Source organism: Eublepharis macularius, chromosome 9 (assembly GCF_028583425.1).
Source record: "Eublepharis macularius isolate TG4126 chromosome 9, MPM_Emac_v1.0, whole genome shotgun sequence".
NCBI lineage: Eukaryota > Metazoa > Chordata > Lepidosauria > Squamata > Eublepharidae > Eublepharis > Eublepharis macularius.
Window position 1 is genome coordinate 65,741,023 of NC_072798.1, and position 25,199 is coordinate 65,766,221.

General features: G+C 40.2%; 1 protein-coding gene across 1 annotated transcript in view; it reads right to left on the reverse strand.

Moving 5' to 3' along the window:
- The window catches only part of RASSF3 (Ras association domain family member 3), a 114,988-nt gene extending 90,539 nt beyond the window's left edge, over window positions 1-24,449 (reverse strand). Inside the window, exon 1 of the mRNA XM_054988672.1 lies at window positions 24,331-24,449. The gene's annotated coding sequence lies outside the window, so the exon portion shown is untranslated. The remainder of the gene's footprint in view (window positions 1-24,330) is intronic.
- Window positions 24,450-25,199: the final 750 nt, after the last annotated feature.

Genomic DNA, 25,199 nt, shown 5'->3' on the forward strand with positions numbered 1-25,199 from the left:
TATTTCTATCACAACTTCAATATATATGTGGCATTTTACAAAATAACAAGCACAAAGGTTCCTACATCAAAGAACATACAATGAAAATGTAGCCAGCACAGGAAATTACAAATCTCAGTTGGACATTAATCTAAGTAAGAGGTTACCAAGACATGCTTAGTCATTTCTGTTTGCATTTCTTCTCCAACTCTGTCGTCCTTCCATATTTTTATAAGTTTCTCTGCACTCTCATATTTATTACCCTCCCACCCTTTCTTTCTCACCCAGGTGTCTTCATGGCCATTTCACAGTTGCCCCCCTTTTTCTTCTATCACAATGCAATCCTAAGCAGACTCCCCATCACACCCTTCTAAGTCTATTGATTTCAGTTAAGTGTATAACTCTGTTTAGGAATGCCCCGTCAGTCTCTATTTTCTCTCTCTTTCTGTTTCCTCCCCCTTTCTCTCTGTTCTTGGGAGTTCTATGGAAACAGTGCAAGTGTTGTTTTTAATCCCAGCAATTCATACCAATAATATTTCAGACACAAGTGGGCGGTGCAGCATCCTGTGCAAAGGATGAGAAACCAGTGGCTACTCCATATGAATCTGGGGAGGAGAGGATGGGCACTGATGCAGACGTTCTCTTATCCCCACTTCCACATCTGAAGGGTTTGGGAGAGACTTAGAGCCAAGCTATAAGTGACGCCTGACACAGGTTGGACACTTGTCAGCTTCCCTCAAGTTTTGATGGGAAATGTAGGCATCCTGGTCTTGGAGCTTAGCTCTCCATTTAATTGAAGTTTACAGAGCGGCAGTCTATGGGAGGGAGAACATGCGGTCAGGAGGGGACTGCTGGCGTCGGGCTCTTGCTGGGTGCCCCCCTTCCCCTCTGCTGGGTGTGTGTGTGTGGGTTTCTGTAAACTTCAATTAAATGGAGAGCCAAGCTCCAAGACCAGGATGCCTACATTTCCCATCAAAACTTGAGGGAAGCTGACAAGTGTCCAACCTGTGTCAGGCGTCACTTGTAGCTTGGCTCTTAGATGTTTCCACAAAGATGTTGGAATAATAACAATAAAATGTCACAACCGACTTATGGCAGACCCTCATGGGGTTTTCGAGGCAAGAGATGGGCAGAGGTGGTTTGTCTTCCTCTGCAGAGCAACCCTGGATGTCCTTGGTGATCTCCCATCCAAGTACAAACTGATGCTGACCCGGCTTAGCTTCTGAGTTCTAATGAGCTTACGCCACAAAAGAAAGGTACTTAGAATTTTCCCAGAGGGCAGCACACTAGACCCAGAGGCACAGCTGGCTCATGGGCCTTAATTTGTGCAGGACTGCACTAGAGCCATCGATGCCACAAGCAGAAAAAGAAAATGCTAGGAACGGTCCTTACTTAAGGAGTGTGGATATCCATCACTGGAGTACTTGAGATTTTAATTATAAAAAATTGTTTCTGAAAGCAAACCTTTTCCGATCGTCCATTTGGGTGACTGCACATAAAAGATGTTGGCTAGGATGATATTGAAGTTGAGCACTGCTGTGACAAAAATATTACTGAACTCTTAATAAATTAGTCTGCTGTGATGAGAGGGATGCAAGGATAGGCTGCATCAGCCATCCAACAGTTAGATAAGTACCTACAGTGCTAATACAACTGACACAGGTCTTATCCCCTTTGCTTTTAGAAATATAATTTTAAAAATATATCCAGAAAATACTTTTTGCATCTAAGAATCATTTTTTCAAATGTTTCATTCTTTAATGAAGAATGGCATATAGTAAGCCTTAAAACCTCATCTCTGCATAAGAGTAAATTTCTCTTATTTTAAAGTCTAATCCAAGAAGAACCAAACATACAAATGGCTTCTAATGCTAATATTCTGCCACACCGTGCGGACCTCTCACTTTTATTTTATGTTAGCAGCCACCTACCTGCTATCTGTTTTTTCTTCCTCTCGAGCTTGATTTTGCTTGATAGCTTGTGTATAGCTGTTCCCATCACAGAGCATCTACAACACTGTACAGACAAGCAGATTAACAGATGCTCTACAAGCAGACCTAGATAATTGAGCTGTGCTGGCTCTGATAAAAACAGCCCCGGCTGTTGATGTTCAAGAGCACAAGTTTCCATGTTCTGCCACAGGACCTACTTTTCCAGCCTGTGTATACTGCCTATTAAAAGCCTATTTTGACTCAGCTAATTTGACTTGCAAACACATTGGCATAATGGAGGCTAAGCTCTGAACATAATCAAGGCAGTGTTGAAAATCCAGGGAATAGTTCAGCTAGGAGTCAATGAGACCTCTTTCTTGCCACCTTCAGAATAAGGTTAGTGCTTTTGCACAGGTTTTTTTTCCTACTTTGGCTTCCAAACAGTGTAGTGTTACCTTTTGGGGGGCATCCAAATGATGCTGTACTCTAATCATCCTTTCTCTTTCTAAGTATACTTTTCCCCAAACCTGCTTTGCAGCAATCTTGGACAATCAAGTCCAAGCGTATTATCATCTGTCAAAGTGTGCATATTCTTGCCCAGCGAAGGACCTACCCACATCAGTACCATTTTCCTGCCATCAGCCTCTCGTGGCCATTTGCCTGCAGCACAACTAGAAAGGTTTTTTTTAAAAAAACTGGTCATTGCTACAGCAATAACAATTTTTTTTTAAAAAAAAGCCCTCCAGTAATATGGTGTAGTGCTTAAGAGCAGACATGGGCACGAACAGAAAAAAACCCGAACATGGTGTTCATTGTATTGTCGAAGGCTTTCACGGCCGGAGAACGATGGTTGTTGGGGGTTTTCCGGGCTGTATTGCCGTGGTCTTGGCATTGTAGTTCCTGACGTTTCGCCAGCAGCTGTGGCTGGCATCTTCAGAGGTGTAGCACCAAAAGACAGAGATCTCTCAGTGTCACAGTGTGGAAAAGATGTAGGTCATTTGTATCTACTCAGGAGGGGTGGGGTTGAGCTGAGTCATTCTGTAAGAGTTTCCCAGGGTGTGGAATGCTAATGGCGGGAGGCTTCACTGTATCCTGAGGAGGTTCTTTTGCATATGGATTGGTGTTTGATGTGCTAATCTTCTCTGCAGGGCTATTGTCGGGTGTGGAGTGTTTTGTTGGCCTGGTGTTTTTCAGAACTGGAGCCCATGCTCTGTTCATTCTTAAGGTTTCTTCTTTCCTGTTGAAGTTTTGCTTATGCTTGTGAATTTCAATGGCTTCCCTGTGCAGTCTGACAAAGTAGTTGGAAGTGTTGTCCAGTATTTTGGTGTCCTGGAATAAGATACTGTGCCCTGTTTGAGTTAGGCTATGTTCAGCCACTGCTGATTTTTCAGGCTGTCCAAGTCTGCAGTGTCTTTCATGTTCTTTTATTCTTGTCTGGATGCTACGCTTTGTGGTCCCGATGTAAACTTGTCCACAGCTGCAGGGTATACGGTATACTCCTGCAGAGGTGAGGGGGTCTCTGCTGTCTTTTGCTGATCGTAGCATCTGTTGTATTTTTCGGGTGGGTCTGAATACTGCTTGAAGGTTATGCTTTTTCATAAGCTTTCCCATCTGATCAGTAATTCCTTTGATATATGGCAAAAACACTTTTCCTGTAGGTGACTGTTTTTCCTTGGTTGTTTGATTCATCCTGGGTTTGATTGAGCAATCAAAGCTTCTTGGAGCTCTCCCAGCCTCATCCACCTCACAGGGTGATTGTTGTGGGCATAATAATAACATACTTTGCAAACTGCTCTGAGTGGGTGTTAAGTTGTCCTGAAGGGCGGTATATAAATCAAATGTTGTTGTCATTATATGGCAAGAGAAAAATGTAGATAAAATGGTAGACATAGGAGGCAATTAAACAGAGAACGCCTACGTGGAAGCTCCATTGCTGATGTACATGCCACTGCATTCACAATGGCAGTGAAAGCAAAACATTAATATCCTTGCCATGTGGAAGCAACCTAAGTCTTGACTTGAAACTATGTTTGTATACTTCTGTCCTATTATATTACTCTATGGCCCCATTTCTAAAATAAAAAAGATATTGACATCATGGCTGTTCTAGATAGCCTTCGAAATTGGACTGAGGCAGGAAATTGCATTCCTGAATCAGAAAACTCATGTTACCACCACACCAAAACAAAACAGCTTATAACTTCACCTTGATATCACCATATCAAAATGATAATGTGATCTGGTCCTGAAATTAGCACCACTTGGGGTTTTGCCTGTCATTAGACGTCAAACTACCCAAACTACTATCTAAACTGCATCAGCTTCACAGTTCCTGAATGATTTTTTTCAAGAGTCCTAAGAGCCATGAAAATGTTGATATCGATCTCTTCATCTTAATGAAAAGATTGTGGGCAAAAATGGCTATGGTGGTGGGACTACAGAAGTGAGACGGTTGAAAGCAAGAGTGGCCATATGTGCAAACAGAATGGCATGACAGCAGTAAGTATGAAACAGTGATGACACAGATGCACAACTGGGGGAACAAATAATAAAATGTGAATGGGTCAAATAGGAGGAAATTAACTAGTTTCAATGTGGAAGTGGATGTACCAGATGGAAAAGCCTCTTGTTAGATCACCATTTTTATCATTATATGCTACCTGCTTTTAGTATGAGATAAGTAAGTAATTAAATATAATATTAAATATTAAATTAAATATAAAAATATTATGATCTATTGTTCATGTATCTTATAACCCAAAGCATCTTTGGATGCTAGAAGTGAAAGTCTCTTCACTAAGGCTTATCTACTCTATGAGAGGATGATCACAGATCAATGTTGAGGTATAATCTCTGCATACATAGGTGCCATTTAAATATTTCTGTGTGGGTTTCATGGTGTTCCTGAAACACTTAAAAGACTTGCACCACATGACCAAGACCAGCCATGTATATCCTTATCATGCATCTATCCCATGATTGGGAGTTGGCCTCTAGTTAATGTAAAATATTTAGCCACTAGTGTTTCACAGCTCTACCACTCCACTCTGGAGAAAGGCTCAAAGAAAAAAAACCTGCTGAAGTTATTGCCGATAGTCCTGTAGATTTCATGAAGAAGGGTGTTGATAAAAGCCTGCAGGCCATTGGATGTGATTCTACAAATGTTAACACGGGCTGGGAGGGTGGTATCATGCATTGGGTAGTTGCTGTAAGTTGATATGGTTGGTTTGTGCCCTCCACACCAATGAGTTACCCCCGCAACACTTGATCATAGCACTAGATAGGAAGGCCTTGTCTAACAAAAAAATGGACATATAAAATTGGCAAGACGCTAGACATTGCTACAGAACTTGAAATTGATCCTTCATTCACCAAACTCTCAATTGGAGAGCTTCTTATTCCTCTGAGTGACAGTGTTGACAAGGATCTCTCAACTGATCAGGTGTATGGGTATAGAATTACACAGGCCATAAGCACAGGAGAACGTGCCTCAGATCTGGCCCTTCTTGAAATTGGTCCAGTCAGCCATTCAAGGTGGTACACAACAGCAAATAGGGTTTGCTGCATACGGGTTTCAAAACACGGCCTTACAGGCAAAACATTGTTGGCATGTACTACCCCTGATGGATCAAGATCAAAGTAAAACACTCTTGGGTGGAAAGCCCATGCCACACCATGGCTGTTTTCACACGTGAGAACTGCAGCTCTTACGCAAAATTGCGCCATGCAATTACGCTGTTGTTCCGGGAGCTTGGTGCGATGTTTCATGGCCGGTAAGCAGTGTGGAAATGGCCCTTGTTTCACCTGTGGCTACTTAGGCTGCAAAAGAAGGCCGTAGTGGATGCTGTTTTGCCAGCCATCTTATGCATTCATGATAATCCAGACACTCTTGTGCTCCAATGACAGTGAGCAGCAGAGAGATGGTGTGCAAAAGATTTTTGACTTGAGGGGTGGAGATGATGACACAGTGAGATCTTTCTGTATGTCCCAGGAAGACACCTTCCATCAGTCCCAGTGCGTCTTCCCTGGGGTATATAAACCTCCTTTGACATGCAAAGTGACAACAGCAGAAGTAAAAAGTTAATCGATGAGCCCGTGCAAGTTCCACAGTGGCCCTCTTATGTCAGTCTATAGAGAGGGATGTGAAACGAGTCACAGAGGCAGCAGGCAGGATGTATACACATGAGAAACATGAGAGCTATATCAAAGACCAAGAAGTAAGTCTGCAGCTGCTATGCAAGAATGAATCAAAGCAAGACTGGATGAAACTGGTTGTTTGAATATTTTTAACTGATGTCATTACTTTCTCATGTTGTTTTATGATTACAAGGATATGTTTTATGCATACTAGGATAGGTTTTATGCAGAGAAAATAAAAATTTTATAGCATTACCTGACTTTTTCAGAAGCTAAAATTATTATATGTTGTGTTCTGAGAGCAGTGTATGTGCTTTTCAATCAAACATAGATTTACCATGCTAAATGTAGTCCAATAAAAAAAATAGCAGATCTGAATTCTTGACATTCAAAAATGTATTTTTAAAGCCCCTCACTAAGACATTTGTGAAAATTAATTTTCAGCCCCCAGAATGACACAGCCTAACATTATAGTATTCAAAGGAATGTTTTTATTCTTATACAAGTGTTATTGTTTCAACATGTGTGACTTTTAGTACTGCTAGCAGTACAAATACATGCAGGTATTTGGAAGCACATAAAATCTGTAATGATTTGACTCTGTCCTCTCTCTTCAATACTTTCAGCTGTATAACCTCAAACCCTGAGCATGGATGTGAGTTTCTAGCTGTACCACTACTGTTATATACTATTCCAGAGCTGTTGCTCTGTATAGAACAGATCTATCCATCCCTCTTTCAGCATTTTCTTTTTCTTTTTGCCGCTTTCAGTCACTTCCAGTGGGTTTTCATGGAGTAATAGAGGCTAGAATATTCATTAATATTTGGTGAACTAACAGTGCAACCCTATGGTGAGTTACTCCAGTCTAAGCCCCACTGAAGTCAATGAACTTAGACTGCAGTAGCTCTGCAGAGGACTGCATTGTTAATCATTTAAAGTCTGTAATTCTTTGTTTTTTTCTATCAGGCAAAACTTCCCATGGGAGAGATTTTTTCTGATAATTTTTTTAAAAGTATGTTACATTTCAGAAAGTGCATCTTACAACTTAATAGCAGCATTAAGATGGAGGCTGCTCAGGAAGAGAATCAAAGCATTTATTTTGAAATAAAAACCAACAGCATGACTTTCCACAATAAGTAAATATTAAATATTGGCCTGAATTTTTCCTTATAACTTTGTGTACAAATATGAATATTAATGCAAATAACTGTTTCTGAACTGTGGATCCTGGAATCACTCTTTAATATGAAATTTAATCAAACAGAAAAGCAAGCTAGAATTTAAGTGGAATCAAAAACAACCACCAACAATATCAAATTGGTTTCTCCACATATGGGATTACTTTATAATGGAGAAACTAACAGACCATATAGCACAATTAGAAACCCTAAACCATAAGTCACAACTACTTGAGCAATGGCTCCCAGTTTTGGATTTCCTTACAATCAATGAAACGGTCAAACAAACAATACCGAAAATGGAATATTATAAAACATTAATTGATATTTGTTGATATATAGGCGATACCTCTTGCCCTTTATTATAATGATACTGGGAAATATTATCTGTTGAATGTATGTGTTATTTCATTGCATTAATACGCTAATTTTATACTAATTTGTCTACCTTATTGGTTAATGTTATAGGTTGGAGTTTAGTGTTGGAATGTTTGTATTATAAAAAAAGTTTAAAATATTAATAAAAATGTAAATTAAAAAGAAAAGCAAGCTTTTTAAAAATGAATCTTTTGCTTTAGCACAGTGTTTACTGATGGAGATACTGCCCTCTAGTGCTAAATGTACAACATAACAGAAAGACTGCACTGATTCCCTGCATCAGGTTTATTTGCTGTTTATTAAAATAGGTAAGAGCAAGAATGACATTATAGTTTGTCAATAAGATTTAACAGAATTGCAGAAATGATATCTTAATGCACTGTGTGCCTGCTGTAAGATATAATGTATTTTCTATTAATTGGGCTCTGGAGAACACACAACTGTCTTGTCAAGAAAACAATCCTTCTGAAAATAGGGCCCACCTATTGCAATCACGCCTTTTTCAGCAACATCAGCAGAATAGCTTCTATGTGTTCAACATGTGGATATGTATATAGTATCCAAGCAACAAAATAAGGTAGAAAATACTGCATCAAAATAGGGCCATGGTCAGGTAAAATTCACAGTAGGAAAATGCTTGTTTACGTATTACTAAGGTTGAATGTCAAGAGGACAACTTTAGACAGGCATTTGAGTGATTTTTCTCCTGAGTGCTGGCAAGCAGCACATTTTCAGATTCTATTCTTAGAGAAAAACAGCCATAGAACTGCTTTGCAGTGGCATGTGTCATTGAAGGCCCCTATAACCCAGAAATATTGTTTTATTTGCTGAAAGATAATGATTCTAAGATTACTTTGGAGGTAGCAAAAATTGCCTCAGTCCTTCTATCCATTGCATCCAAAAAACGAATAAGAACTTTTTGCTGCTCAAGATTTGTTAATCAATGGACTTCTAAGGGAATAAAAGGAAAAGAAAGGTATCATTGAAGGGGGTTGGTAAAAATTAGTATGATACAGTGCTTCATATGATGCTTATTACATACATAAGATGCCTCTTTGTACTGCATAAGTAGCTGTCCTAGTAGAGATGGGCACGAACCGGGAACAAAAGAACCGTGTAGTTCGTAGTTCGTCGCATTTCACGAACCACAAACATTCATGAACCTGTCCGGGTTCGTGAACCGGTTCGTTTGGTTCGTGAAAATGTCACATCCAGGTCAGCAAATCGTCACTTCCTGGTCAGCAGAAGGTCACTTCCGGGCCAGCAGAATGCCACTTCTGGGTCAGCAGAAAGTCTGCAGGAAATCCATCCCCTGTTGCCTAAGAAACTGATTGATTGGTGCCAGGCTGTCTGCAGTGACGAACCAGAAAACGAACCAAACGAACCAGCCTAAAGTTTGTGGCAGTTCATCAGAAATGGGCTCTGATGAACCATTGGTTCGTGTCGTGAACCACAAACCGGCCTGGTTCGTCACGAACTTTGGTTCGTATTTCCGTTTGTGCCCATCTCTATGTCCTAGTCTAGGAAGAGAGAGAAAAGGAGAACATGAGAACTTACCTATGATTAATTCTTAATCTTGGAAAACTTAAAATTTCCCTAGTCGCTCCTAACTATGCAGTTGTTGCTGCCATGAAAAAAGTATGTATGAGGAAGCAGAAAGGAATATAAAATGGCATCATATTAGATTTCATCTAGTTCCATATAGTATGGATTTTGTGATTCTAGAATTTGGGGTCATCCGGTTTAAACCATTGGCAATGAGTTTGGTCAGGAAATTGTATATTCATAAAATGATTAATGCATTATATTTATTAAAACAAGATAGTGGCCATTTTCACATGGCCATGCACCCGGAAGTTCATGCGAAACTCACGACATAAAAATGTCTTCCTAGCGCAATTTCCTGGCACAATCCCGTTTAATGGCATTTTTTCTGATGTCATTGGGCCATTTAAGGGGATCATGCCGGGAGATCGTGGTAGGAAGACGCTTCATGCCATGAGTTTGTGCGATCTCCCAGGGCGCATGTGAAAACGGCCATAGTGCAACATTTAGGTTGCTTTAAGAAAAGTTTAGATACATTTAACAAGACATATTAAAGACTATCAGCCTTCAACCAGATTCTGGAAATGACCATTGCCTTCATGGCCTACTTGTGAGCTTCCAGCTGGCTGCTTGAAGCCGAATGCTAGACTATATGAATCTTGGTCTGATCTAGCAAAGCAGTATTTTTTAATAAATCAGAACTTAAAACCGACAACGGTAACTTTCACAATGTTGCATGACTTTGAAGAAATGCATGAAACAGGATAACTAGGATTTCAAATGATTTAGTTTACGTGTCCAAATAATTTCTATGATCATGATTCAAAGGAAGACAAAACTGCACTCCATGGAGCTGGGGGTTCTTGAAGAACAGCTCCATATGCGTAATGGCATATTTTGGGAAGTTTTCAAAGCAGTTTATGGCAGGAGTGACAGTTTGGTTTAAAAGGAGAAAGAATAATCCCAGTGGGCATGCTCCAGACCACAGAGATATGAAAAATAGTTTAACAGTTTTCTACACTGGCATGCAGACAGCAGTGGAAAAAGTCTCATTTCTATAAAAACAAATTATTTCTCAATTTAATTCCAATGCTTAAGAAAGATTGGGGGGGGGGATGCTGAGGAACTTACCAGAAGACTTCCAAAGAAGTTTGATTTTCCTCCTCCTTGTGCTACCTAGTGATTTTGGGAACCAATAAAAAAACTGTGCTATCCTCCTGATGGTTTTGTTCAACTCCCTTCTTACTGCCATAGCTAAAAGGTTTCTGCTGCTCTTGATGTAACTATAGAGAAGTAAAGAAAGGAAGAAAAAAATTCTCAAATACTGACATACTCTAAATAGCTGTGACTAGAACATCAGCCAGAACGTCTCAGGACCACCTGCCAGTCCTAAATCCTCCCGTCCCCACTCAGCGAATGAAAGACTTCTATATTTGTATATGTATACAAATAGTTGGTTATAGAAGGAGGAATTTTTCAGTATCGTATTCTAAATTTCCATTTAAAAATCTCTCTTCTTTTTCCAACACATTTCCCCAAGTAATAATCCTAAATTAATCAGGTTTATCCAGTTTTCCTATTAGTAGTGCACTAACTGAATCAACTAAATAAAACTTTTCAATTAAAATATTAGGAAATCATTTTTTACCAGTTGTTATTGTTTAAAATTTGGTCCTTCATAAATGAAACTCTAAAAAAGTAATGTTGGAGTTTCTAGAAACATCTGCTTATAAATAAGTTCAACTGATTCCAAATTTATTTCTAAGTATACACATTTAGAAAAGAGCAATAGGGCTTTGAATGTGATAGTCATGGCCGTGAATTGTGCACAATAACTGACGGGAAGCTTCCTTATGTTGTCCCATAGTTAAGAATACAAGAAGTAAATAATATACTTTTAAAAATATAAATAAAAATGCTTTTAGTGAACCAAGTCTGGATGGCGATAACCATCAGGGGTGAAATCCAGGCATTTACAGTATTTTTTGTAAAATGATAGCATTCATTTGAAGCATATCCCGCCCCTTCCCCTTTTTTTGCATTTTCTCCTGTGCAGTTATCTCACTCAGCTGTCTATCTCGTTTTCTCAGCAAAATACAGCCAAAATAGCACACTGAAATGCTATGGAACAAAGGCCTTTACTGCCAAAATTGCAGACTGGCACTAAAATGTGTGTGTAGCACTGGCAGTGGCTAGAGTCTTAACTGTTCAGCAGATATTTATATTTCACTCCCACAGATTAAAACACGTAAAATATTTAACCCCCACAATCAGATATTTTTAACTTACTGCCCTTGCCCAGACTTAACTTGGCTAGATTAGTTTTCCTGGGTCAATATGTCCTGAAAAATGCAAACATTTCCACTTGTACCAGATATGTCACAATGCATCAATCAAAATCAGTTAAGGATATGTAGGATTAAAGCGGCAGTTTTAATACGATCATGAGATCAAGGATCAAAAATTATCTGAAGTTTCTCCAGTCTAGTCATGAGACAGATTATGAATGCAATAAACAAACAGGAGTGCTTAATATACCATCAGATTATCAATTTCAATTTAAAGTTTTAAATGAGAAGTTTGGAAAAATCACAGGCCTTAATTCCACCAGCACAGTTGCAGCTCCTCCAACTGAATAGTATTTTTTTTCTGCCTGCAGAGGAAGGGAGAGAAATTCCTGCAGATTACTCCTTTCCACCCCCTATTTTGTTCCTCATACTATTTTCTTTGAGCGATAGACATTAAGATTCATGATTTGTGGGCGAAGAAGTCTTAAGTGAGAGAGGGGAGAAGTTGCCCTTCTCTAGCATGATTCTGCTTGTTCTGCTTAGGACCCAATCCATTAATAAATAAGGACTTACATATTCTATTCATTTATTTAAAACATGTATAGATCCACCTTTTGTGGGATCCAAGGTGAGCAAAAACAATGAAAGCAAAAGACTATAAAAATATCAAAAAGATACCAATTAGCAAGCTGAGGGGAAATATTCAGATTATATCCCTTGAAGACTAACTTGTTGATCTTATGCCAGACACTGGTTTCCTATAGGTTCCTGGGAAGGATACAAGGTGCTAATTTTGATCCACAAAGCACAGGGTTTTGTCAGTCTGCCAGAGCACATGCTTAGCAGTTAAGTCCCTGTTGTCTCCAGTTAAGGATCTAAGGTGGCAAAGATAGACAAGACGACCTCTGCCTGAGACGTTGTAGAGCTGCTGCCTTCTAGTCAGACTATGTAATATTGATCAATATTGACCAAACAGTCCAGGGCAGTCCAGGGCAACTTTATACGTTCAGGACTTTAGCCTGTCTAGAGCTTTACAGTATACCGATGCCTGACTATTTCAATTGTATTGTCTGACTAGAGCTTTTCAGATGTCACGAACAACCTCTGGCTCATTTTTGAAAAGAATTAGCCCAGTTTATCCTCAGGCTGATGTGCTCCTTCCCTTCTCCCCTTACACATTGATCTTACATTGAAGACCATCAATCCTGGTTTAGAATCTCAGATTGTAAATAAGAAACAAACTACAATTTGTTCAAGTGCCTGGACTGTGGCATCTCATAAGAATATTTCTTCTGTTTGTATTGTGGTGTTTTACTTAATCTACGTCAAGCTGTTTGAAAAGGTACCAAATACAATTTAAATAATTTCATAAATGTGTGGACAGCATTGTGTAACCTTTGATTTTTTAATGTTTATATATAAGGTTAGACCCAATCATGCTAAGATTCCTTCCTCCCCCTTCCTGCTGTGGAAGGAAACAGCTAATCCAATCTATTATTTATTTTAAATAAATATATTTATGCACAAAGAGAAATTAAAACACATACATGCCTGAAAAGTGCAGATTGTATCATAATCTTACTGATTGCTATAAACTAAAGTTCCATTATCACTGATTGCTAACATCAGTGATAACAGAACTTTTGTTTATAGAGGCATGAGGTTTAGTACTGTACTTTATACTATTTAGGATTTGAGAAAAAGAAATGGAGGCAAGGAATATGTGTGTGGGTATAAGGTGCTGAGGAATCTTGCAATATTATCTGACATATAATATTATGGTCATTGGGTGACAGAACACCTTGCCTGAAGGCTTTGGTTGACTGTAAGCCAAAATGAATAGACTTCTCTTTTGTATCCTGCATTAAGACATTTAAACAAACAGGCAGGAGGAAAATACCTGACCCAGTCATTCAATTTCATGCTTAATGACTTAGATTTAGTGTTTTAGATATTGTTATTTGTGCCTCACTTCTCTGATTGGTAAGGAGTTCCAGAGGCTAGAAATGGACACACTAGAGATTTCTGGCTTTGTTTACAATGGTTCAGGTGGAGGCACAGAAGTGTTCCTACAGGGCTCCTCCACATCAGATCCCCAGAGAGAAAAGACCCTGGATCCTGTCAAGTGACTCCAGCAGTGATTCTCTGCTTCTTTGCCTTTGTCCTGTCCTTCCTAAAGTCTCCTCCAAAGTCCTTTCCCAAAGTCTCTCAAAATGTTCCACAAAGAACAGACAACTTCTTTTACAGCCTTCCAGATTCCTCCCATTCTTTTTCCTAGAAAATCACATGCCAGACAACAAATGGTCCCTAATGCTCCATTGATGACACTTAGGTCAATAAATAAAACAGAAGCAGTGGAACTTTAAAGACAAATAGAATTTATTCCAGCATAGGAGCTTGCATGCATCAGAGTTAGAGTTGCCAACCTCCAGGTAGGACTTGAAAATCTCCTAGAATTACAACAGATCTCCAGACAATAGAGATCAGTTCCCCTGGTGAAAATGGCTGTGAACTCTATGGCATTATACCCCCTGAGGGTTCCTCCCCTAACCGCACCCCCTCCAAGCTCTGCCCCAAATCTCCAGGAATTTCTTGACCCAAGTTTGGCAAACCTAGCAGAGCTCCCTTCATGAAATCAGATCAAGTGTCATAGGAAAAATTCCTTTGTTCTTTTGTGCTGTTGGCATGGCTATCACATACACACAGGTAAATTGCCCCCCCCCCCAGCTAGGCTCATGGACTGAAGGCTAGAAAAAACACTTGATCTGCAAACTTTGATCTACTTAGAAAGGAAGTTCTAGCTTAACCTCTGAGCTTTCACAAAGGGTAAATTAAACCCAAGTCTGTTAAAGTATTATAGTTCCAGTGCATTTGTTTAAAGCTTCAACTTACAGCTTTGACTCATTGTTAAACATAAATATACGCATTTCCTGCATGGCACAATCACTTCCTCCATTTCTCCAATCTCCCACAATTTATTCTCCATTCATACCTTATTATTTACTCATTCCCCGAATACTTTCCTCTTTCCAGACACAGAATATTTGTTGATGTTCTCATAACAGGTCTTTAAAATGAGTGAAACTGGACTATGATAAGACCACAGAAAGAAATGTAACTATCTCTTTTTTTTGTTATTATCCTTTTACGATCGTTTTCACTGCCTTACTTTCCTCTCTTCCAGTCATGTTTTCCTCTTATCTTATTATGATAAAATATTTGAAAAAATATCAAATTTAGAGACACTAGAGAGCAAAATCATTAACTATTCAAAGCAGGCAAGCCAAGAAAAACTCTGTGTTCCTGGAAGCAAATACATAATTCAGAATCAGACCAGATAAACGAAGCATAATCTATCTCTTCTCTCTTCCTGTTTATCCTACTCACCTCCTTTCTATACTTCCAGAAAAACTCATCTAATCTAGCACAAAGTCACAAGCATATTATCAGTATTTAAAAACAGAGGATCCTGATAAACATAAAATGCAAGTATGGTTTATGACTACATTAAATATATTATTTTGAATGCAAAAGAGAATATTTTACATGGGGACTGTATATTGTGGATAAAATATAGCTCACAAAAGAATTCCTTTACAGTTTGTTTTGGGTCAAAATCTAGATCCAATAGCACTTTAAAGACCAACTAGTTTTCCAAGGTATGAGCTCTCAAGAGTCTAAGCTCTCTTCATCAGATACAAGGAGTCGAAAAAGGAAGTCTTTATAATCCAGGCAGCGGGTGAGAGGGTATTAAATTAGAGGATCAGGAAGCTATAATACATGTAATTAGCTTAGTAAAGCAGGGGTGCGAAATGCAGAAAATCAGCATGTCAATCCTGGGGCGGTTCATGGTTCCAAATTCGCAAATAAACTCAGTTTCAGGAATTGTAATTTCCCTTTGAAGTTTCTCTGCTTGAGAACTGCTACTATTAGGTCAGCAATGGAAAGTCCTTGGAATGTTCTCCCACTGGTTTTTGAATATTGTGATTTTTTTAATATCAGATTTATGTCCGTTCATTCTTTTGCAAAGGGACTGACCTGTCTGTCCAATATAGGGAGCTGAGGTGCATTGCTGACACTTGACGGCATATATAACGTTGGAACATGAACAAGTGAATGAGCCTGAGCTGGTACAGCTGGTGTTGTTTGGCTCAGTTGTTGGAGTAAATATGGGGGCAGAGTTAGCATCTTGGTTTATTGCAGACCTCAGTTCCAGAGTTTGTGTCTGTGTTGGGAAGTGCATTGCTATGTTGTTTAAGGTTAGTGGCTGTCTGTGGGCAAGAAAAGGTTTGCCTCCCAATGCCTGTGAGAGAGCACTGTCATTGTCCAGCATGGGTGGCAGGTAAATAATGATGCTTTGAACTGGTTTGAGCTGGGAACTGTATGTGACCAATGGTGTTCTACCGTTGTTTTGTTTGGGTTTATCTCGTAGCAGATCATCCCTTGGTATCATTCTGGCTTTGTTTTATTACTACATCTGGTGGGTACTGTAATTCCAGAAATCTCTGTTGTAGATCACACAGGTGAGAATCTGCCAGAGGGATTGGAGCAGAGCTTGGCTGTAGACGATGGATTGTTTGGTGTGTTTGGGATGATGACTGGAGGCATGTAGATATGTATGGTGACCAGTTGGTTTTTGGTATAATGTGGGTTTTATGTTTCCATCATGTATTTGTACAGTGGTATCTAGAAAATTTACTTCTTGTGAGGATTGATTCATGGTTAGATTGATGGTGGGGTGGAAGTTGTTGAAAGACTGGAGAAATTTCTCCAGTGCTTCCTTCCCATGTGTCCAGATGATAAAAATGTCATCATTGAATCTCAGATACAAGACAGGTGTTAGTGGGTGAGAGCTGAGGAAGCGCTGTTCCATGTCAGCCATGAAAATGTTGGCATATTGTGGTGCTATGGCTGTGGGTGCCCGGTTCTGCTGAATGAAATTTTAAGTTTATTTTTGTGGGACCTTGAAGGAATGGGGTAATTTATGGAGCAATTATATATGTGATTCTACTCTTTCGTTGCCAGTATGAGTTAATTGCTAAAGAGCTCATAACAATCATGTTCCTTTGCAAACAGAAAGCTTTAGAGTTTTACTGTGATTTAGTAGCATGTTCATCCTCTTGCGTGAGAGTTTATATTAATCCTGCCTTGTCTATCTAACAACAGTTTGTCAGACTTCACCAGGATCTTGCTTTAAACCAGCTTCTCTTGGTAACATCTGTCCCCAGCCAAATACATGCACCATTATGCATCGACATAACGAATTGCACATTCCAGTACATCTGATGAAGTGAGCTCAGACTCACAATCACAAATGCTTATGCTGGAATAAATTTTGCTAATCTTTAAGGTGCCACTGTACTCCTGTTTTAATTTGCTGCTACAGACTAACACAGCTATACATCTGAAATTATCAACATATATGTTGGTCAGAGAAAAATAACTTAAACATTGTACCTAAAGGTCTCTTTCCACATAATATCTCTGTTACTTCAACACCTCTAGTGAATGAAGACATGTAATACGAAGGGGTCTCAGATTTCAAGTCTTCAATACCTCTAGTGAATGAAGAGAAATAATACAAGGGGGGACTCAAATTCTCTTCATTTGCTGTCTGGGAACTTCACCACATTGTGCTATTTTTTTCTACTCAAAATGGATTAAAAGGCATGTGGACTTTGTACAGAAACAAATCCTTAGACTTCCTGTCTCTGATACATAAATTAGGTTTTCAAGTATAAAAAGGCACCCTCCAAAACAGCCATCGGTTTTAAAAGACAGAATTTTTCTTTTCCCCTGTGCAACACAGCAGCGTCAAACAAAGAGCTTATGCGTGGGTGCAGAACAGACACCAGTGTGGTTTGGTATGGCCATTTGCCAGCCTAAGAATCAGGAAAATTAGAGGTCCTGTATTCACTTGCAAAAAGCCACTTAAAAATGGCTTTTTATAAGTGGGCCAAAACATGGTATCTCCTCTACAGTTATGCTGTTTTAGTTTCTAAAATTATTACAGCTAAAATCAATACAGGTCCAAGTACCTCAATGCCAACAAAGTAATACAAAGAAATGTATCTCTATTAAATTGTGCAGATTACAGACCTGATACTCAGTTTCATTTGATCAACAGAATAGAGTTTTCAGGAATTGCAGAACCATAGAGTCTTAATATGCTAACTATTTCATAGCATTTTACATAATAGAATTCTGTGTTTGCTAATGTTTGAGGTAAAACTATTAGTCTCTGATCTATGTAGATTACTCCTATCCTAAACCTTTTCAGTTTTGCCACGTCAGTCCACACACAAGAATTATGCATTCTTAGAATGCCAACCAGGTTACAAACTGAGAAAACTAAGAACAGATGAACAGCCGGAGGCTAGCTACTGGGTCCTTAAAAATGAATGACTTTCCTTGAAATGTGACACATAGTTCTGCTGAATGGCAACAGGCAGTTCATATAGCACAATGTGTTGACAGTGGAAAGTAGTTCACTACATAGTTGTTAGTGTTGGTGTCCCAATAAAAACTGACTCCGTATTAATTTTTTTCTACCCAAAATTTAATCTAAGGAATGTGTACTTTGGTTCTAGTGCCTGAGAGGGTTTGTTTCTTCTTTCATCACTATGTTTAACATTAGATCCTTTTAGCAGTCAGACTTGTCCCCACAATATTAGAAGTCTTATGAATGTAATTATGCCATAAGTCCCTTCTCGGAGCATTAAAACTACTGCCCAAGCAGATAGAAACATGGAAACCAGCACCCGGCTGGGAGATGGAACGTGTAAACATGAGGAATGACAGACAAGGCCAGCCCACCCCCTCCTACATCCTGGAGGCACGCTAAGGATCCCGATACAAGCCGGCTTTCCATGAGTTCCTGAATTAATCACCACAACACACCCGATCGATCTCCCCTAAACCGCTTTCCTGTTCTTAGGCAATTCAGGAAGCTGCTAGCCTCACCCATCTATACCTCACGGATTGTCAGTCATTATTGATAACTTCAGTTCCATCCAGGAAGGACCTAATCAAACCCTCCTAGTTTGTTGTCAGACCCCGGAGACGGTTTGCAAGCTCTTTGTCTCACCTCAGAGACAACCTCTCAATCCTTTGTCCCATTCTGGGAAGTCTTTGTTTTGGGGGCAGAAGATGCGTTTGAGCTCTTCCGCCTTGACGCACAGGTTGCTCAACACTCTCTCTTCCAGACGCCTTCTTTTGGATGGTAAATATCACCCAGTCCCTTGAACTCTATCCAACTCTCACCACTGCTTTCCAGTTAGCTCTGAGTGTGTGCTGTGTGTGTTTTGTGTGCTGTTGATCTTTGTTATTTTCAATTAAAATCCCCTTTTTTGTTGAAACCTCTGTCTGGTCTTCTCTAGTTGGGACAATCCCCGTATACGTTGGTGGAGATCCCTAAATTATCCCCTCTCACTGCTCCCCTTGCATGCTAATTCCCCCAACTTGCAAGGAGACCTTCCCATTGGGTAACAATGCGGTTTACCTAAATTAGTAAATATATGGAAACAACCAACAGATCAAGCAGAAAAACCCTAAAAACACTAAATGAATACAATTCTGAATGGTATTTATTATTCAGACTTATATCTTTCCATTCTGAGGACTTAGGACAGTTAACAATTTAGTTACATATATCAATGTCCTTCAAGGACCCTTTCCCACTCTTCTACAAGCAGAATTAATTGCTTTTCCCAATAACACTTTGTTCTAAAAGCACTGTTTCTCTCCTACTACTTTCTCTTTTTGATAGGGCACAGCCACATCCTTTCCCCTTTCATAGGATTCATTTTATTCTTTTTTTGAAGACGTTAGTCTCAAATGGGTAGCTGTGTTGGTCTGCAGCAGATGAGCAAGGTTTGAGTTCAGTAGCACCTTAAAGACCAACCAAGAAGTTCCAGGGCATAAGCTTTCAAGACTCTGATGAAGAAGGGACTCTCAAAAGCTTATACCTTGAAAACTCTTTGTTGGTCTTTAAGGTGCTATTGGACTCAAACTTTGAAGAAGTATAATCGATCATCCACACTATCACATAATTTCTCCCATTTTTGGTGAGAATTTTATCCCATTATCCTCTCCCATTTCTGCATTTTCCTCCTTTTCTCTCCTGTGTATCTTTGTGAATTGTGAATTGCGAAGGGAGTCTCAGAGCTAAACTACAAGAGATGAATTACATGAGGACATGCATGTGAAGGGAGTCGCAATATTAGCAGGGAAGCTGAGTTTTAAAAGACAGTTAGGAAGGCTTTGTCAATTTCCCCTCTCTACAGAGCCAGCAAAGAAGTCTCCTCAGAGGGTTTGTTAATTTCCTCTTCACCTCCCCTTCTAAGAGGCAAAGAGGAAATAAACAAACCCACTCCACAGAGAAAGGAAATTGCTCCATAGAGAGAGGTAATTGACAAAGCCTTCTGGTCTGTCTTTTAAAACTCTGCTTCCCAGCTAACCCTTCACATGAACGTCCTCATGTAATTTGTCTCTTGTAGTTTAGCTCTCAGTTCTAAGAGCCTTGCGTACCAGGCTCATCATGGAAACAAAGATGGAACAATATTATTTGTTTGCAGCTACAGGGGATGAGATCCATTTCCATATCACCCAGTGAAGCATAAACTCCCATTTGCTAAGTTTTCTTCTAGACACTTTGAATTGCAGATATTCCCAAGTTGATAGACTGCCTGATTTTCAGAGAATGTCCTATTATTTCAGTAGTGTTATCTACTCTGCTGTCATAATCACATTTTTCAAAGCCTTGTGTGTTCCTGAAAACTCTGAAAGCAGGGTGATTTGGAACTAGGTTGATAGTTCTGCAGAATTTACTTGGTTATGAAAAGTGTTTGAGTGGCATTTGTCTATGGTAGTTGCTTAAGTTTCCTTATTTGATAATCTGATCATTCTATCAACTGCTTGTCGGGGTGTGAAAAGATAATTTCTTTCTCAACTTCTTTCTTCAATTCAATGTCTTTTGAATTGTAAGAAATTAATGTAGCTGAGAATAAGACATTTGGAATGATTAGCTCCAAACTGCCCTAAAGTAATACAGAGTAACTCCACAGCAACATACATTGAATGTGGTAAGCTTTGGTCCAGTATTTATAGACATTTTCATGTTTATTGAGCGGCAATCCTATGCACATTGAGAAGATGACCAACTAAAGTTAGTATAATTTACTTCCAAGCAGGGCTTTTTTTCAGCTGGAACGCGGTGGAACGGAGTTCCGGCACCTCTTGAAAATGTTCACATGGCCAGTGGCCCCACCCCCTGATCTCCAGACAGAGGAGAGTGGCGTGGATGACAATCTAAAATCCCTTCTGTCTGGAGATCAGGTGGTGGGGCCACCAGCCATGTGACTATTTTTGCCGAGGGGAATTTAAACTTTTAAAAACAACCCCCTTGTTCCAGCGGACCCAAAGTGATGTCATTGTGCGGTCCTGAGTTCCACCATTGAGTTCCACCACCCTCTTTTCCCCTAAAAAAAGCCCTGCTTCCAAGTAAGTATAATGTATAGAGTCTAGACTGATCTTTTACATGAATTCATGCTGGAAAATTCTCCAACATGGCAATGCCCTGCAAACTCCAAATATATAAGAAGATCCTCTCAAACATTTTATTTCATAAAATTTGAGATTGAATCAAATAATTAGTGGAGCTTTGCTGTGATATTAGTTACCCACAGAATCATGAGAGCTTTTTTCATACATAATGGCCCACAGATAAATTTCCTATCAATTCTCTGGCATGTTTTTTGCTTATTACTATTTATCAAGGACTGGTGATTTTAAATTTAAATAACATTGAGAGCCAGTTTGGTGTAGTGGTTAAGAGCGGCAGGACTCTAATTTGGAGAGCCAAGTTTGATTCCCTACTCCTCCGCTTGAAGCCAACTGGGTGACCTTGGGTCAGTCACAGCTCTTTCAGAGCTCTCTCAGCCCCACCCACCTCACAGGGTGATTGTTGTGGGGATAATAATAGCACACTTTGTAAACTTCTCTGAGTGGGCATTACATTTTCCTGAAGGGCAATATATAAATAGAATGTTATTATAGTTATTATTATATTATTTCTGGAATGTTTTTCTTTTAAAAATAATTTTCTATTTTAAATTGCTATCTTCTAAATTTTAAATCATTTTAGCTGCAAATTCCTTCTTACTATTGTCATGTCTGTTGGAGAGAATTTTTGTAGCCGTTTCATGAAAGACAAAAGCATTAGAAGCGTGTCTCTTTGTTAAAGTGCAGACTGTTCTTTACTGCAGGATGTACTATAATGTTTTCAGATTCCAGTCTCTAATGTTTGAGTACAAAAATAAAACAAATACATTTTAAAGACTTGTAGTTCCTTAGAAATTATATCTGGAAAAAATCCATGGCACACCTTTTCATTGTGAAAGGCACAAAACATCCAACTTAAAACTAGCAAAACAAGAATGAAACATAATGAAAGAACCTGCTGTACTGTGACAGAATTTCCCTCAGTCAGAATGTTCCCCTAAGATTGACCCTACCTTGAACTTCAAATAACAATTGTTAATGTTTAAAAGCAGAGTTATTTAGTCATGGATGCCAATACCCAGAATCAAACTCAACAATGTAGTTTTATAGTGACATCATTGTTCTTTAAAGTGAACCATAAAAAAGTCACCTAATAGAATTTTAAAATGTCTGAAGGAAAGCCATAAAGCTGAGAGATGCCATGGCAACATTTTATTTTGTATGACTGGGTCATACAAAATAAGGGACTAAGGAGGATGTACAAGAGAATTTGAAAAAAACAAAAATTCCCAAGAAACGTCAAATTTCTAGGACTCAACCATATCCGACCCTCATTCTGGATGCACACTTTCACACTGCAGCAATAGGGAGGTTTGATCTCTGAGAATCAAACACAGATCAATTGGTTGTCCTACATGACAGTAGCAATACTGCATTTTAAACAAAGGGCTGGTGAAGGATTTATTTTATTTATATGAATACATGATGCTGTCTTATAATCAGACAAACCACTGGTCTATCAAGATCCACTGACAGATACGGAGTACAACTAAAAGAAAACTGCATAGAGAGGCGGGAGAAGCTGCTATGAACATAAAGGTAGTTACAGGTCATGGATGAATCATACTGACAACTACACTTAGAGGCACTGCGCTCCACCCTGCTCCCATCAACAATAAGAACGTCTGTTTGATGTTTTAAATCTAGACCTCTTTTCTATCTAACTTGTATCAACATTAAAACAATGCCTGCAGCAGTTTGGCATACTATAGAAACTGATGAAGAATGAAAGATAATGACCATTTTAATGACCTTCAAAACATCAGCAAGTTCTTCTTGACACACAACCTACATTTTTCTACTTGTAGTTTACAACTCATAATTACACTGGAGTTTCTAATAGCATCCTAAGGTTACTCCTTTGTTGTGAAATAACATTAGGTCCTTTATTAAGACACTGAAAGGAAGAAACAAGCTTTGCAAGTTTACCAGAGCTTTTTCAGTTGCATGATAATAAATGAGAATTTTTTAAAAGGAGGGGGGGTTGGAGAAATTGTTGGCCTTTTTGCTTTGCTTAACACTAATCAGACAAAGACTTCTAGTGACTCTGAAACTATGCTCGTTATTTTGTCATGTTTTAGTTGGTCCTAATTAAGGTACTACACTTTGCTGCTGTTTTTGTATTTTTCTCACACACCAACAGAGCTACCTGCACTTTTTTTCTTCCTTATTCTTGCAATCAAAGACTAGTAGTGAAATGTTTGCACAACTTATCTTCACAACACTTTCAATGTCAGCCCTTCATATAATCTTTGGGGGGTGTATAGATAGATGGGTAGATATTTCAGACTCAGGTTTGTCTTTTTTTAATTATGGCAATTGTGCTAAGCAGGGCTTTTTTCTGGGAAAAGAGGTGGTGGAATTCAGTGGGTTGCCAACACAGGGGACAACTCTTGGTGGGAGGTGGTGCCCCTGGTACCACATGCACACGCGCAAAGTGCACACACGCTCCCAGGACCACACAATGATGTCACTTTGGGTCAGTGGAACAAGGGGGGAGTTTTTAAAAGTTTAAATTGCCCTCAGTGAAAATGGTCACATGGCTGGTGGCCCCACCCCCTGATCTCCAGACAGAGGGGAGTTTAGATTGCCCTCTGTGCTGCGACCATTTTCAAGAGGTGCTGGAACGCTGTTCCACAGCGTTCCAGCTGAAAAAAGCCCTGGTGCTGAGACAAAAACTCAGCTGAGTAGTGGGGGACATTAGTAAGTAAAGAAGCAGGCACAGAATGGTGTGGAATTCTGAATAGGTATGGTTGCCAGGTCCAGAGTTTTAAAGGAGCAACTTCTTGTGTTAGATTTAAAAAATGCACTTTGTACACTAAAAATATGATACAATTTAATAACAATCACTAACAATAGTATAAGCAGCAGCATCCAACAGCCCTAAAAGCAACTGAGTTAGGAAAGGGGAAACAAGAAGGGAGACAAGGCCAATGAAGGGGAAAATACATGAAATACAAAGCAGAAACATAGTAAGTAATAGAAAGTGTGCAAAAGAAAAAAAAGAGGGGAAATTAAAACGTAATTTGGGGGAAAAGGATATGAATACATGCCTCCAGATCTCTTAACACAGAACAAAATGCGCCATAACAACCTTTCTTACTGATGTAATAAGGACAGGCGAGGGGCTTCCCTTCTTTAAAAAACGAGGCTTATTGTGGTGAATTTTGAGGTTCCAGTTTATGGAAATGTTAGCCTTTCTTTGCGCGGCGTGAGCAGGAGAGAAGAGCTCCCGAGTTAAAAGTGCCAAGGGTGGCAGCAGGCAGGGGACCAAAGGCAAGCCGGGAGGAGGAAGAAAGGGGGCGGCTGCTGCTGCTGCGGCTGGCTGCTCACCGGCGCAGCGCTGGCTGGTCGAGAAGATGTAGCGGCAACAGAGGTCGCACCACGTCCTCGCCCCTCGCTCGGGCCGGAAGCGGTGCGGCTGCCTCAGCCGGGGCTCTTGCGCGAGCTCGGGCTCGAAGATCGTCCTAACGTGACGCGGCCGGTGAAGCGCCTGCCGTCGGCGGCCCAGCAAGGGGCAGAGCGTCGCCGGGTCGCCGTCCTTCCCCCGGGGCAGTGGCTGCGACGAGGCGAAGAGCTCCCTCGCTTGGGGGCCGGGAGGCCGAAGGGCGCGCGGCGCCTTCAGCAACGGCCTCCGGGACGCACGCCGCCTCCTGCCTCTGGGGCTGAGGACCGGGAGCGGCTTGGCCGCTAAGGCGGCCTCCGCCATGCTAAGGCTCGGCCGGAACTCTCAACAGCCGCCGCTTGTAGTCGTGCGGCGGGGTATCGAGCAACAGACGAGTCGCCTCACGGCGCCCCGTGGCTACAACACCTGGCGGGCTTCCCCTGGACCGGGGTGGCCACGGAGGACACCGTCCACGCCAGAGAGGCTGAGCAAGGCTAGACGCAGCCACTGGCCTCGCCCGAGTAGAGAACTTAGGGTGGGGAGGCCGCTCAGACGCCACATCCATTGACGCGTACTGATCGAATGACGTGCCTCAGGGGCCCGAGGCGGCTGGGCCATGAGAGGAACTCAAAAGGTGCTCCTAGAAAGGCGGTGTTACAAAATAGGGTTGGTAGCTGGGCATAATTGCCTCATTGAGAATAGATTTTTAAGTGTGTTCAAGGTTGTGTTGTGGCATGTGCGCTTCTTAATTGTTCTTACTACCTTTTCTCTACACCTACACATCATTAGATATTACTGTTATAACTGTACATGGATT